The sequence below is a fragment of the Camelus ferus genome, chromosome 2, assembly GCF_009834535.1.
Source record: "Camelus ferus isolate YT-003-E chromosome 2, BCGSAC_Cfer_1.0, whole genome shotgun sequence".
NCBI classification, from domain to species: Eukaryota; Metazoa; Chordata; class Mammalia; order Artiodactyla; family Camelidae; genus Camelus; species Camelus ferus.
In genome coordinates, this window is record NC_045697.1 from 112,453,194 (window position 1) to 112,465,714 (window position 12,521).

The window sequence follows — 12,521 nt, forward strand, 5'->3', positions numbered from 1 at the left end:
GGACGACGGAGGCCTGGCGGGCTACTTGGATGACCTTGGCAAAGGAGACGGAGCTGAGAAGTTTCCAGTCAAATCCTCAAGCACAGCAAAGTTCAGAAATGGACTTGAGGGACCTCGGGTTCTCAGTGGTACTCAGTTCTTCTGAGCACAATTTCTTCCATCTGGGCCAAGTGCCCTATGGGGAATCCTGCTTCAGGAAAGGACTGTTGTTCACAACGTAGAAAGTTAATTCTGCTCTGCTTTTCAGTCTACATATGTCATGGGTAAGCATAAAGCTCTGCCCAAGGTTGTCACCTTGTCACCATCCATAGAGGGCATGGGTGGTTGTTTTCGTACTGTACTTTTGAACTTACAAGCAAAAGGACTTGCAGCCCATCTTTTGAAATCCACATGGAAGCATTTCTGTGATGTTTTTCTCCTTGGAATGGTCTTAGCTCTCCTGTGCATCACTGTCTTTGGTGTTTTTGTTTTTTTTTTTTTAATTGCTGCTCCAACAAATGATCGCACACTTATTGGCTGAAAACAGCTTGCATTTATGATCTTACAGTTCTGGAGGTTGGAGATCGAAAATGGGTCTCACTGGGCTAAAATCAAATGTCAGCGACATGTTCCTTCTGGAGCATCTAAGGGAATCTGTGTCCTTGTTTTTTTTCCAGTTTCTAAAGCACCCATATTCTTTGGCTCCAGGCTCTGTTCCCTCTTTAAACCCAGCAATGACCAGTCAAGCATTTCTCACATTGTATCACTGTGATGCTGAGGCTTTGCCTCCCTCTTCCTGTTGAAGGACCCCTGTGATGACCCTGTTAAAGGGCCCATCCAGATGATCCAGACAAGGTTAGCTGATTAGCGGCTGTTACTCCACCATCACCTTAGATCCCCTTTGCCATGTAATGTAACATTTTTATGGATTCTAGGGATTAAAACCCATACATCTTTTGGAGACAGTTACTCTGCCTACCACAATTACGCGTTTTGTTTTATGAAGATTTGGGCTTTTCTGAAAATGAACACATCTCTCGAAAAGGGACAATTCTACTTTCATGTCTGGTTCGATTGGCCTGAATCTAGGAAGGAAGAGCATCTAAACCCTTGTTGATTTCTGGTCAGTTCGTTCTTCGAAGAGGACCAAGCTCAAGGTTGCTGGAGCAGGATGAGGTCAGAAATGTCACGGTCGCCTTATTTTTTCCAATTAGACTTGCTGTTCAGAAGAAATGCCTGTTCTCTTGTGAAAAAAGCAACCTCATTCTCTGTTACGCGTAACTAACCTGTTTGCGGACTCACACGTCTCAAATAGGACTTTCTGTGCAGTATTTTTTGGTACATTCCTTGCACTTGGTGGGAACGTTTGAATAACTGCTTTACATTTGCAAAAAACACAACACCCCAGGCACTTCCAAACTTTGTAGAAGATAAAGTTCATAACAAATCGTTTGAAATCATCATTATCTGTCCAAGTGAAATTTCATAATAAGATTCATATTTTGGATCTCTGTGATAGACTCTAAATAAGAATTAATCTCTGTAATTAACTTGTGGTGGAATTTCACTTTATAATTGTGTGCAGGTTAAACCAACAGTTGCTTATTCTTTGCTGTTTTTGGAAGTAACTGTTCCATCACATTGTTTTATGAGGCAATAATACAGCGTCTAAGTGGAAAAACTCTGGGCACAAATAATTCATCCTATTGAATAACAAAGAGATTTTCATCAATAAGTCAGGAAATCAGATTATTTTTCATGTGAGGCCCAACTGAGACACTTATAACTACGAGAAAAGCTGTGATTAATGATGCTTGACTGTCAGAAGTTTGAAAATTTAACATGAATTTATTAAATATCCAGAAATCTATAAGTTAATCCATTCCTCAAACAAGCTGTCTGAATTTCTTTACATCACTCATCCAACACCTGCTACACTTGGGGAGCTTCTGATTTATGTGGCTTTAAGTATCTCCCAAACTAGGGGAATTTATGGTATTCCTGACCCAAAACATGAATTTTTACGACTGACTCAAATCTAAAAATAGTTGTTTTCACTGAAGGAGTCCTTGAAGCCGTTGCTAAGGAACCAGCTCTGGGAAATGAAGACAAAATATCAAGATCTCTTAGTGAAAAAGGAGAAAAAATTCTGAAAAGCAGCTGTTTCTCAAGGCAGCTGCTATGTAGTGATGAACTGTTTCAGGCCTGGTCCACCCCTCCCAGTTGCCTTGCCATGAAACTGTGTTCTCACTCTGCCCTCTGAACCATCCTGGTTCTGGTGCTTCCCAAGATGTCACTGGTTAGATTTAATAACAATTCACTTCTCAAATGCGAAGATTTCAGAGAGGTCTAAAGTCCTTAGGCCACACTAAACATGCCCTGTGCCTGACCTTGGCCTACAGGAAGTTAAATACCACGTTAGAAGATGAGAGATACAGGAAATGAGACAATTCCACTAGTGTCTTGGCCCATGTTCATTGCCACGGATGATCAGAAAGAAGCATGGAGGCATTTGCTTGAGTCTCTAAAGAATCACATATAAGAATTCATCTTGTCTTAGGAAAAAGGATTATTCACAATGCACAGTGGTCAGTCAGCCAGAATTTTCTAAAGGCCTTGGAACGGACTTAACAATAGTTAGCTTGGTTAATAGCATTTTCGTTATAAAGACAATTTTTCTTTCTATTGGAGGACTTTCGTGGGATGCTAGAGGAACCCCAGCTTTGGGCAGGGGCTTACGTGGAAGTGATGCAGAGGCAACTCTACTCACCTAAAGATTTTACAGGCTAAAAACCTACTGGGAAAGCGAAGTAGGAACATGGAAATTAGGAGAGGGGTGAAGACGTGGTAGAATGGGGAAGCGGTTAATTGAGAAGATGGCTGTCCATCATTAGCAGTGAAAACTCACTTAACCAGGACCTATGGAGAATGGGGTGTACCTGAAGAGCCTGAATTATCTGCTGTCACTAGTCAAGTGGTGTTATTTTCACACTGACTCATTTCGGAATTATACTCAAGAACAGAGCAAAATCCAGTGGACTGACACCATGTCAGCCTCCCCCACCGGCAGTCACAGTTCCAGGACCTTTTGGTCCTCTGTTCAATAGGTGGCCCTGGTTAAATGCATATGCGTCTTCTTCACCTGGGTTCAGGGTAATCCCAACTGCGTAGCTCTGACCATCAGGTATTTGGGTTGTAAGAAATGAAAAGAACCACCTACCAATTCTCAGAACATGACTATTTTCTAATATCTGAGTTGAATTTGGTTATTAAAAAAAAGACTAAACATGATTGTAGTTTTAATCAAACTTTTATCAGAGGTGAGTAGTCTATAGGGTGTTCTTTTCTATATTTAGCTAAACTCTAAAATGACTTTTTAATTTGGTGTGTGTTCATTTGAGTAACTATATAGAATGACCAGCGTTATTCCTCAAGGTCACTAAAACAGTTATTCCTCTACCACTTGGAAGAACAATGTGAAGAATTTGTATTTTTACCAAGTTGCCGTCTTACTTGAAGCTGGCACGTTACCAGTTAGAATGATGAACTCTGTGTTGCAACAAGGAGGGACGCTCTTTAAAATTATCGTTAAGATTACTAACCTGGGCGTGAAGTGCGCTGCCTGCAGGCAGGGCAGAAGGTAGTATGATTTGGTCTGGTAAGGTACAGACTTGTTAGCCTCATGGAGATGGTGGGAGAGGTTCTTTAGACAAGTTTGTTTGCAGGGCTTTCCTTGCAAGTAGTTACCACAAGAGAGTTAAAAGAAACTCGTATGACTGTTTTCCAAATGTAGCAGATACAATTTAACACCACTCGATCACACGGAGAAGGAGCCGATCACACGGAGAAGGAGCCAATTGCTCTTGCAGAGACAGATTTCAGATCTTAAAATACAGAGGACAGGGAAAGATTCAAGAAGCCCTCATCCTTGGAGAATGCTTGTGGTGGGACCTGCTTGCCAAAGAAAGGGTCAGTAAGCCAAGGTTTCCTGCTGCTTCCACCAAAGGGAGGAGGAGGGGGGCTGTTTCCCCCCGTTTCCCATTCCCACTTCGAGATCAACTCACCAAGTGAACAACTGCACGAAGCCAATTTCAGAAGCTTCCATTGAGAATAAAAGTATGAGGTTATAGGGGCCTGTTACTCAAAACATCCCTTGTCAGTTAGGGTAGCAGATACATTTCAGTTCTCCTGCTAACCCTCATGAATTGTTGGAGACTGCCTGGGGCACTGTCTTGACAGAGTTTAGAAGGTCATGTTCAGGCTTGTCGAGGAAGGATGTTGTGATTAGTTAGAGATACCCTTCATGGATGAGGGTGTAGAGAAGAAGGTGTATCACGAGTCACTCTATTTTAACAGCTAGAGTTCAGGTAATAAATATGTCTATATCCTTAATTCCAAGGGTATATTTTATGTTGAAATGGATGGAGAAATGTTGGTGCTCTCAGTAGTCCAAAGATAAAAGGCTAAAAGGCTTAAAGGCTTAATCCAGAAATGGAGACCTTGATTTGATAACTAGCCCTTCGATTCATGACACAGATTATACCTGATAATACAGAATAATTAACAAGCCTTTGTTATTGGGGGCAGAGTGGAGAAAGATGCAGTGACAAAGGGGTCATCTTTTTTCTAGAAATTCTAGTGGGTCTAAATCTAACTTAGCATCTCTATTTCCTAAAGGTTAGTAGAGTTCATGATATATATTTTACGTATTTTTTTTTGCATTCACAGTAGCCGTTAAATACACATACCTGTTTACAGTGTTCTTTGAATTCAATTCTCTAGCATTGGTTTTCCACTCTGTGTAAATTATCTTGGAATTTTTAGACAAGGCCACTGTCTACTTCTGCTCTGAATAAGCGACCCTCGTAGCAAGGACGGACAGCCCCTCCTTCCAGATCTGTGTCTCTCTGAAATGAATACTGCAGTCGTTTCTGTCACTCCAACAGGTCTGCTGGACTTTCCCAGCCCCTTGCGGATGGGAGGAGGGAGACAGTACACTACACATTGGGATACATCTCTTATCGTCTTTTTGGCTTTAGGAGCTCAGCTGGACTGAGTTAATGAACGTGAGGTTTTGGACGATTTTTAAAGATCTTTTAAAGCCTGGGCACAGAAGGATTGGACAATGCCATTTTCTGAGGTCGCCTTACCAGAGAAGCTGAACTGTGAAGATGACTGCGTGTCCTTGGGCACACAGCATTCATGTGTGTGTTTAGTTGCATGTTATCTGGCTCTCTGAGCCGTTCTATGTGCTATCAACGAGCTAAGTTTCCCCGTTTCGTAAATTATCATGTTCATCTTCCCATAGAACTTCATGGTTCCACAAAATCCTCAGATATATTATCATTGACCAGACCAGGGAAATTCATCTTTGCTTTAATACCCATTTCGTAGCTGAAGGCTTTAATTTCAGAGAAGCCAAGTGAGACACTCCAGTGAGATCACTAAGAATAAAATTCTGACTTCTGTTCTGTTGTAATCTATGTGATGGCTGAGTCTGTGCCTTGCCAACGTAGGATTTCAGAATACATTCTCGCTCTTTTTTTTTAAGTCGGATTGCCCAGCAGTGAGGACCTTTGACTCTCTACCTGCCTGCACAGACTTTCTTCACTCTCACATGGTCTTAGTTATTTCCGAGTCTCTCAAGGAAGAGGCTGTGGCTCACAGGCTCAGGAAGAGTTTCCACGTGAATTCATGATGCTGGTGCCTTTTCTGCCCCAGTCTTCGGGAGGTGGAGAGGTGAGCTGAGCAGCGGGGGACGATACTGCCTTGTCACTACCTTTCATTGTCACCAACACCCTGCGCTGCTCTGCCCACACCACTTCTCCCAGAGCGTGTTCGTGTCCATTCCTTAATTTACCCACACACAAGGAGGATATGACTGCAAATTTCATTTTATTTTTTTTCCTTTAAATTGATATATAACCAGTTTACATTGTGTCAATTTCTGGTGTACAGCATAATGTTTCAGTCATCCATATACATACATGTATTTGTTTTCATACTTTTTCTTTATAGGTTACTATAAGATATTGAATATAGTTCCCTGTGCTATACAGTATAAACATGTTTATCTATTTTATATATATTAATTAGTATCTGCAAATCTCAAACTCATGATTTATCCTTTCCTACCCCTTCTTCCCCCAGTAACCGTAAGATTATTTACTATGACTGTGAGTCTGTTTCTGTTTTGTAAATGAGTTCATTTGTGTCTTCTTTTTTCTTTTTTTAGATTCCACCTATGAGTGATATCATATGGTATTTTTGTTTCTCTTTCTGGTTTACTTCACTTAAAATGATGATCTTCAGTTCCATTCATGTTGCTGCAGATGGCATTATTTTATTATTTTTATGGCTGAGTAGTATTCCATTTTATAAATATACCACAGCTTGTTTATCCATTCATCTGTTGATGGACATTTAGGTTGTTTCCATGTCTTGGCTACTGTATATACTGCTGCTGTGAACACTGGGCTGCATGTATCTTTTCAAATTAGAGTTTTCTCTTGATACATGCTCAGGAGTGGGATTGCTGGATCATATGGTAAGTCTATTTTTAATTTTTTGTTGAATCTCCAAACTGTTTTCCAGAATGGCTGCACCAGACTACATTCCCACCAGCAGCAGTAGGGGGGTTCCCTTTTCCACACACCGTCTCCAGCATTTATTGTTCATGGACTTTTGAATGGTGGCCATTCTAACTGGTGTGAGGTGATACCTCATTGTAATTTTGATTTGCATTTCTCTGATAATACACAGTACTGAGCATTTTTTCACATATCTATTGGCCATTTGTATCTCTTCATTGGAGAATTGCTTGTTTAGGTCTTCTGCTCATTTTTGGATTGGGTTGTTTATTTTTTTGTTATTGAGTTGTATGAGCTGTTTATATATTCTGGAAGTTAAACCTTTGTCAGTTGCATCATTTGCAAATATTTTCTCCCGTTCTGCAGTTTGTCATTTTGTTTTGCTTATGGTTTCCTTTGCTGTGCAAAAGATTATAAGTTTAATTAGGTCCCATTTGTTTCTTTTTCCTTTATTTCTGTTTCCTGGGTAGATTGCGCTAGGAGAGCATTGCTAAAATTTATGTCAGAGAATGTTTTACCTGTTTTCTTCTAGGAGGTTTATAGTGTCTTATATTTAAGTCTTTAAGCCATTTTGAGTTTAATTTTGTGTATGGTGTGAGTGAGTGTTCTAACTTCATTGATTTACATGTGGCTGTCCAGTTTTCCCAACACCACTTGCTGAAGAAACGGTCTTTTCTCCTTTGTATATCCTTGCATCCTTTGTTGAAGATTAATTGACCATAAATGTGTGAATTTATTTCTGAGTTATTTATTCTGTTCCATTGATCCATATGTCTGTTTTTGTACCAATACCATGCAGTTTTGATTACTGTAGCTCTGTAGTATTGTGTGAAGCCTGGGAGAGTTTTTCCTCCAGCTTCATTATTTTTCTTCAGTATTGCTTTGACAATTCTAGGTCTTCTGCGATCCTGTATAAATTTTAGGATTATTTGTTCTAGTTCTGTGAAAAATGTGCTGGGTAATTTCATAGGGCTCACATTAAATCTGTAGATTGCCTTGGTCAGTGTGGCCATTTTAACAATATTGATTCTTCCCATCCAAGAGCATGGGATATCTTTTCATTTCTTTAAGTCATCTTTAATTTCCTTAATCACTGTTTTGTAGTTCTCTGCATATGTCTTTCACTTCCTTGGGCAGATTTATTCCTAAGTATTTTATTTTTTTGGATGCAATTTTAAAAGGGGTTGTTCCTTTACTTTCTTTTTCTGATATTTAATTGTTAGTGTAGAGAAATGCAATTGATTTCTGTATGTCAAACTATGACTGCAAATTTTAATGTCTGTTCTTAAAGTTTAGGGAAAACCAGGAAAAGAAGTGCAAGGCAATGCTGACTTGTAGCTGTAGAGGTGGTTCCCCCAGACGATACCTATCTTCCAGCTGCCAGTCAGTTTTAAGGTTGCTTCTACATCTAGCTTCTGGCCCAGCCCAAACCCACACCTGCTGCTAGTCCTGAGAACGTCCCTGGACTCAGAGCTTGGCCCCTACTTCTTAGGACTGACCCAGCCTCCAGGGTCAGGCCTTGCTCCTTGCTCCGACTTCTGGATGCGGCATCTAACTCATCTTTGGCTCACTGACACTTTATCCCTCTTATGAGAATCACATCAGTCCATGGGGCCGATAACATTAGTCCATTTCCCAGAATGTCATTCAGTGAGTCTTAAGATTTGATAGTGCAGGTTGGGCCCCCCAGACCCTTTCCTTTTGGATGTCTTTCGTTCAACAAATGTCTTTCTAATGATCTCAGCTGAAGTCTTAGGGGCCTCAGCTTAGGTTATTCAGGGAATAACTTCTCAACAAGCACATGCATATACATTGCAAATGCAAAATGAGTGCAAAATTAAGAAAAACTTCTTAATTTTGGACATCTTTAGGTTAATGACTCTCTCCAGACACAATGGAGGATGGCTCTCTATATTTAGTTCTGTTTTTGGAACTGAAGAGACTCATTCCACAGACCCACCTGGAAGTGCAGCCCAAGCTAGTTATAACTTTAAAATGAGAGCTCTTCCACCATAGGTATGCCCTTCAAGGTTAGCATACAGCTAACCAAACAAATACACACACACACACACATATATACACACATCCTATAAAATGTATATATTCTTTTAAAAATTTAAAACAAACATAGTTTTTTGTTGTGGTTTCTTAACTCAGCTTAGACTTTCCTAAACTCTCTGGCTATCAATGATCTCTTCTCCCTTTGACATTGCCCGCAGCCCTTTGACCTTCTCTGTGTCACTGACTTTTTAAACCTCTGATATTGCTGTTTTCATACCACATTGTAAACCATGAGGATAGGCACAGAATATTTTTTTTTAACTCTGTGACTGTCTCCACACCCCTCACTGTCTCTTGCTTTTGGTAAGAGTATCTCCATTTTTGGTGCATACATGTCTTTTTGTGTAACTGTTCCTTAAGAGTAAAGTCTTGCATTTTGTAAGACGGCTGCTTTAGAACAAATAGTGATAGACTCTCAAAGCTTCTGGCTGCTGCTGTAATGCTGGTAATCACTGATACAGAGGCACTGAGACGAAGTTGTCATGTGTGTAAGAAGGTCAGAGGCAGATGTGAGCAGGTTACTTCGCTCCCACCACAAGTGTTCTCAGCCGTGAAATGAGGATGCTAATGGTACCTTCTTAGTGGGTTGTAACGATCATCTGAAAGTATTTCATGCAAAGCTTTTTGAACAGTGTCAGGTACACACGGTTCCTATTATAGAAAGTTTAGCTACTGTTAATAACATTGCCTTGGCCGTCTGAAAGAATCAGATCTCTTTAAGTCAAGCCCCACTGGAAGAATGAGAAATACTAAAAACAGACACTCTGTAACAGAGGCTTCTTTGTCAACAAGTAAGTAAATTTCAGGTACTTTACAGTTTTGCGGTGTGTTCAATAGCCCATCAGCAAAGGCGTAGCTTATATTGGGGCATTCTGGTTTCTAGGATTAAAAGAAAATAAAGGTTACAATTACAGAAAGAAAAGAAAAAATATCATGTGAGAGACTATTAAAAAAAAAAACGGAGACTAATAAACTAGATGAGAAAGAGCTTAATGTAAGGAAATGGCTCACTTGGTCCGCGCAGTCGCTGATAGACACACACACACACAGCAGCCCCCCCACAGTTCACAGCTGCTGCTGGCGCCGTGCTGACTTGACCCCGAGAAGTCGGCCTTGGCTCTGTCCTCACTGCAGAGAGAAGCACCTGGAGCAACCTGGGGAGCATGGAAATGGCTGTAAATTTCAGAAATTACCGCCAGGGGCAAGTGTGCTTTCAAGTCCTTTATCCTGTGCTCACTTCACGAGCACTGCCTCCAAACCAGCCTTCACGAAGTCCACTGCTGTCGCTTCTTCTGACCAACTTCTTCTCATGTGTGTGTTTATTTTATTTGTTTGTTTTATTTGTAGCCTACAGGTTTTAGTTTCGTCACAGCCAGGGGAAATGTTCCCCCAGGGTTATGGAAACAGTACAAATGATTAGATATAAAACTGGAATTTACCCTTTCATCATTAATGCTGTACTTGCTTCCAAGTTGTTCTCAAAAATAAGATTTTGTTTTGTTTTGTTTGGGTTTGGTTTCCATTTTTTTTAATTGAAGTATAGTTGATTAACAATGCTGTGTTAGTTTCTGGTGTACAGCATAGTCATTCAGTTATGCATATACACAAATGCTTATTCTTTTTCATTACAGGCTACTACAGGCGAATATAGTTCCCTGTGCTTTCCAGTAGGACCTTGTTTATCTGTTCTGTGTATATAGTAGTTTGTATCCACCAATCGCAAACTCCCAATCAAAAATAAGATATTGAATGTTTCTTTTTTATGGTGATATATTTTGCCAGGTATATATATTTTGATATATTCTGAAAAAGAAAAGAGGAGCCATTAATGTTAGATATTGGCTCAGTGAACCTCATTTATAGCATTTGGCTGGGAAATCTGAAATTTACAACCCATTAATATTGTGAAAGGACGTTGATAGCTAAATTTTCCTTGCTGCTATTAAAAAAAGATCACTCTGTTGATGTTGCATGAAAGATATTACCATGTTTTTTTACATCACATTTTGTTTGTCATGTTCTGTTTTCATAATATCATAGAAATATGTTAACATAATTCTTTAAGACTGATTTGTTATCCTTTTGACATTCTGGAGTTGCAGTTTAGGAAGTAAAAAAGTTGTCTATTAAGAAGAAGAAAAGTCTTTAGGGAAGTCCTGACAACTTTAAAGTTAGAAAATATATCAGATTAAGAGAAAGTAGATGCCAGTGGTAAAAACGACAGTAATACTTAAGCAAAGCATGAGAGCTGTGAAATTTGAATTCAATGGGAAGACAGAATTAAAATAGCAGTATCTTTAAAGTAAACGTTGTCATATGGTTTAAATCTCAAAATAAAATTTTAGTTTTCTTTAGATATAACAATTTATTTAGACAACGAGTTTCTTTCATGTATTCCTCCGGAGCCATACAAAACCTTAATATGACTCTTACTTTGTTTTTTTAATTTAAATTTTTTTAAACTTTTTGAGAGGGGAGGTAATTAGGTTTTTTCAAAATTTATTTTAATGGAGGCACTGGGGATTGAACCCAGGACCTCGTGCAGGCTAAGCACACGCTCTACCACTGATCTATACCCTCCCCGCAACTCTTACTGTTAATTCTCTTCCACAGAGATGTCTGAATGATTAGGAGAGTGATGTGTCAGAAGTCTGCCTTTGTGTTTCCAAGTGGTAGAATGGCATTGTTTTGATATAGCTAGCCTGCATCACAATACTTCATTCTCCACACTTTTATTCTCTTCTGTGTCTCAGGGATTACATTCTGGGGTAATGACTGTACCAGGGAGATACGGAACTTTAATAGTCCCAAGTAACTTTTTGCTGTGGGGCATGTATGTGGAGTGGGTAGGCACCAGATGCTGTACACAGCAAACAAGTGACTTTCATCTCAAAGTGAGAGCAGATCTGTCCAACATTTCCTCAAAGGCAACCCAGTGGTGCCTCCATCTTCCTGGTTACTCAGGACTCCACCCTGGGTTCTGGCCTTCTGTTGGCCACTGTGGTTTGTTGAATCATCACGTCACCCCTGGTTGAACCCTCTACTTCTTTCATTCCGTCCATACTTCCTACTAAGCTCTAAGATGCTGATGACTTAGTGTTCAGGGGTGATGGAGCAAATTACAACCTAACGAAAAGAAATAGTGAACACTACAATTTGATGTTAAATTCTGAGTATCTGGGAGAAAAGGAAAAAAACATGCCTTAAATTTTACAGGGGTCATCTCACAGAAATATTCCTTGTTTGATAGAAAACTCATGAAATTCTTGTCACTTTCCCTGGCAGAACACTTCACGTCTCCTTACTGTGAGCCTTGCCTTCAATACTCTGCCCGGAGATCAATCTGAGTGAAAGAAACAGAGTTATTACAGTCCCTGCCCAAAGAGCCATCTATTCCCGGTCATCATCATTAGCTACACAAAGACCAGGCAGAACTTTGAAATTACAGCTGTTTCCCTTTCTTTAATATGCTGCCAGATCAATATTTAAGCTAACTTTCCACCCCCACTACCTTTAAGGATTGAGGAAATCAGTTAATGGCGTTGTACAGGAAATGGCACTGTGAGCCTCAGAAAAGAAAGTCTACTCTTGTAAAAAGGCTTGAGCCACTCGCTGTAGAGACAGCCCGTGCCACAGGGAGAACGCAGGTGACCAGGAACAGCACTCCGAGCCACCCGTCCCTCCTAAAGGCGTAGACTCCGTGTTAACTGTTACCCATCATCTGATAACCTGACTTGGGGAAAGCAGGTAAGTGGCATTTTCTAGCCACTTTCTGTCTTAAGTATGTATTTCCCGCGGTACTGCCATTTATTTATGTTAACTATTTACTCAATTTTATGCTTGTGTGATCAGCCAGAACCAGTTTTCTTTTCTTTATTTTAAATTGCTCAG

The 12,521-nt window shown here is 40.0% G+C and overlaps 1 protein-coding gene across 3 annotated transcripts in view; it reads left to right on the forward strand.

The window, feature by feature from the left end:
* Nucleotides 1-12,521, forward strand: part of MARCHF1 (membrane associated ring-CH-type finger 1) — a 779,824-nt gene that overhangs the window by 224,384 nt on the left and 542,919 nt on the right. Inside the window, exon 1 of one of the 3 annotated variants that reach the window (XM_032465596.1) lies at nucleotides 12,249-12,377. The exons of the other annotated variants lie outside the window; for them this stretch is intronic. The gene's annotated coding sequence lies outside the window, so the exon portion shown is untranslated. Of the gene's footprint in view, nucleotides 1-12,248; nucleotides 12,378-12,521 lie in introns of those variants that run through there. 3 annotated transcript variants of the gene reach the window in all.